Source organism: Schistocerca nitens, chromosome 6 (assembly GCF_023898315.1).
Source record: "Schistocerca nitens isolate TAMUIC-IGC-003100 chromosome 6, iqSchNite1.1, whole genome shotgun sequence".
Taxonomy (NCBI): Eukaryota; Metazoa; Arthropoda; class Insecta; order Orthoptera; family Acrididae; genus Schistocerca; species Schistocerca nitens.
Genome location: NC_064619.1, coordinates 610622787 through 610626731, shown reverse-complemented (window position 1 = coordinate 610626731; position 3945 = coordinate 610622787).

Below are 3945 nucleotides of genomic sequence, written 5' to 3'. Positions count from 1 at the left end.
TAAAACAAACGTGGGTTTTCACTCGGAGCATTACTACATACGCAGGAATTTATTGTCTCGAGAGGCGAACAAGTTTTAAAAGTCAGATTAGTTTGGGTTTTTCACTGCCCTGAGCAGGCTACATCCGCATAGTCAACATCAGTCCGGCTACCACAGGTGTAAGTATCGTCCCACAAATACGTAATGTCGCAGCAGGAATGGTCAGTATTCAGAAATATGACAGGAACGATGATTGGAAGGAAAACAGTCTAACAAACATCGTCTGCAAGATGCAAACCTTAAGAGCTACGAACAATCCTTCATGGTGGACAATGTGAAGCAAATATCTTTTACTTCAAACTCCTTGCTTTTCATATTTTCAGAGGTAGTAGTAAGGACTAAAGCAAGAAAAAGTGTCGAGTAAACATGGACACTAAAGAGGCCACCTTATGACCTATGAGCACTCGTTCATCTTCGCAATTTGTGAAAAACATGAAGAAGTGTTCATAGTTCTTAACGTGTGCATTCTAGTGCCTACGTATGCAAGTCTGTTTCTTCTAATTTTGGTTCATATTACCTCCCCAATAAATAGGAAAAACAAAGAGCTTCAAGAAGAAGAGAATTTTTTTTTCACAGTATCGAAGGTGAATGTGTGTTCATAACTCTTAATGTATGCATTTTCGTGCCGATGTTTACTGGCCTTTTAAGCCTCGAATGATCTATCCTCTGATTATCCTGAATACTGACCATTCTCCCTGAGACACACTGCAAATGTGATTGGCAATGATGACAATTCACATTAAAAAATTGGAAATTTGGGGTAAGTTCTCTGGGACCAAACAGATGAGGTCATCGGTCCTTAGACTTACACAATACTTAATCTAACTTACGTTAAGGACAACACACACAGCCATGCCCACGAGACGACTCGAACCTCCGATGGGAGAGGCCGCACGACAACGCAAAAATGTGTGTGAATTCCTAAGAAACCAAACTGCTGAGCTCATTCGTCCCTAGACTTACGTACTACTTAAACTAACTTAACGCTAAGGACAACACTCACACCCATGCCCGAGGGACGATTCGTACCTCCGGCGGGAGCGCGACAACGCACCTCAAATAGAGATGGACAGAACAATTACGCTTTAGTTTAGCCGGTGACCACTTGTCTAGTACGATATTTTATTTCATAATGGGATGTACGTAAATATAGCAATCCCAGTTCTATAACAACAGTAGTTCAATCAATGATTTTGTTGGGAAATGGTGTTGACTTTTTATCAAATTCCGTGAAATGAATAATAGCCAGCTTGTACAAAACTGTCTCACGGACTACATTTGCGTTCTTTTTAATTGCCGTCGACGAGCTATGTTGTGATGGCTCGTTCACAGAGAGGCTTTTATCTGAAACTCTATACCAGCCATTCTTTGGTAGTAGGAAGCCGAGTGACCAATGTGCGATCGTCGTTATGGATGTTTATTAGATGACCGAGCAGTGAAGTAAGGAGGGGAGAAGACAGTTTATCGTGGTACATGCGCTGAAAGTGACCGGAATCTGACGGTGTTGTGCTTGTTTTGGCCGTCAAAGGGTGCGTTAGCGAGAGTGGATTGCGACGAGAGGATACCACGACAGCAGTGGGTACTCTGGACATGGGAAGAAGCTTGGAGCTCTACATGGAGTGTCGGAAAGTTGGCAGACGCTGTCAGTGTAATTCCAAAGCTCAGTGCTGAGTGGAACTCGTTATAGGGTACTTAATTCACGGGCGGCAGTAACGAAATTTTTTCGGTAAAGAACTGGAGAATCCGCAGTTTTCTGTTACTGTGACTAGTTTCCAGGAGAACCTATGAGTTACTAAGAGTTTTACTGAGACTTAGCAAAGTTATAGAAACTATTTGAGAATTGCGATGCCACGAATTTTCGGGCAGTAATTTCATATTCTAACTCAGAATTTAAATTTAATTACTCGTCCTTATTATTAACTGGTATTTCCTTTCTTTAAGGTGTTTTCAAATTTTTTTTGTTGTTTCTTCATTATAATGCAATCTGTAATATATTTTGTGGCATATGCAAATGAATGGGACAATTTTTTATTTAATGTCGTTAGTTTTTTGGCGTCGAAATCACTGTAGTTGGACGATCGTTTGAATAGATGTTGGGCCTTCGAGAAATGAGAATTGACAACGGCGTGTATCAGCGACAGTTACTTGATTACCATTGTCTCACGCAATCAACATTTTATAGTGAGGCTGCCGATCCAGTTATTTATAGTTACCAATGCTGGGAAGATTAGCATTAATAGCAACATGAAGCGATCAACTTCTTTTAAGTAGCTAAGTGATGAGGTGGTAATCCACATTTGGTGACTGGCCGACTGTTAGATTCACCGGGAAAGACAACGGAAATATTTAAAGATTTACTAGATGAAACTTCCTGGCAGATTAAATCTGTGTGCCCGACCGAGACTCGAACTCGAACTTCGCGGGCAAAGGTCCCGAGTTCGAGTCTCGGTCGGGCACACAGTTTTAATCTGCCAGGAAGTTTCATATCAGCGCACACTCCGCTGCAGAGTGAAAATCTCATTCTGATTTACTAGATGGTTGCAGAAGTGGATGAGTCAAAGGGTGGAAAGAGGAAGAAACTGATAAAGAGGAAATCAGTTATTTAGGAAACAAGTAAGCTGAAAAAAATTAGTGCAGGGAGAATGGAATACATAACGATATTACTTGCTCAGTTGGAAGGGGATAACGAGGAGAGGGAACAGACGCACGGAAGGATTGGGAGAGACAGGGCGCAGAAAAGAAAGAAGAAGCTCGAAGATCACAGAAGGAAGCAGTCGGGGAAAGAGAGAGAGAGAAGAAGAAGAGTGGATCGAGAAAGAAAGGAAGAGGAAGGATCATCCGATCGACAGACGTGGTTGTACGGTCGGTCCGAGCAAAAGAAATTAGGGCAAGAAGCATGCAAGATAAACAGAGGACACAGCTAGCAGGTCAATTAGAAGAAGTAGAATGAGAATTACGAGAATTGATCAAATAACAGAGGAAGATCCATAAGGTGGGGACTAAAGCGGATGGGTGATCGTCGCAATGTATGCTGAGTGAGCGACGACACGCAGTAAAGCGTGACTGGTACCAAATCATACGTTTGCAATTCATTTTCAGATTTTATATCATTTGTTATTATATTAAATAACACAACAGCGATCAGTATAGCCCCTCCCCCAATCCTACTGTCCGTTATGATTGTATTTACAGCTACAGACTAATTTTAGTAAGATTCTTTAACGCGATTTTTGAAGTTTTGCCAAACATGCGAAATTCTGTAGAACTTTCTCCTAGGAGATGCTATTTCAAAACCGCATTGTGTTGTTACTGGATGAATGGAAAATTTATTAACAATGTTCTCATGTACAGTAGCAGATGAGGAAGTCTAATATGGAGGGCAGGTAGCACAGTGTTTTCTTAACTTAAAACTGCGAATCCAGTAGTGTCTTAATAACAGGAAAGGCATGACTTTCTCCTCTCCTGGATCGTAGTGCTTCGCCATAGAGGTCCAGCCTAAGATTTGGCACAAGAGTGAAAAAGTCTGGCTGTCGCTGTGCAACAGTCTTGTGCTACAGTTGACTAACATGTAGGTCGCCTTCAGCAGTTTGTCCGTTTTCTTTTCACTGAAGGCTTGTGGTGCAACAGATCCGTAAGTGATTTAAAAGTACTATGCAACTTTATTATGAAGCTTTTGCCACAAATGACTTTTCAACAGCTGCTTGCACCACCAAAGAATAATCGTGTTAATGCCTCAGTTAATGGGTTCATGTGAAAATACTGGGAATTGTTGCCATCGCTTATATATCAGAAACCTATTGTGTAGCATTAGAGCGACACGTCTTTGATTTCACCGCCTTCTGATAAGTGAGCTATTGTTCGCAGTTATCTGTTAATAGAACGGATTGTGACCTACGCTGTCCCTGT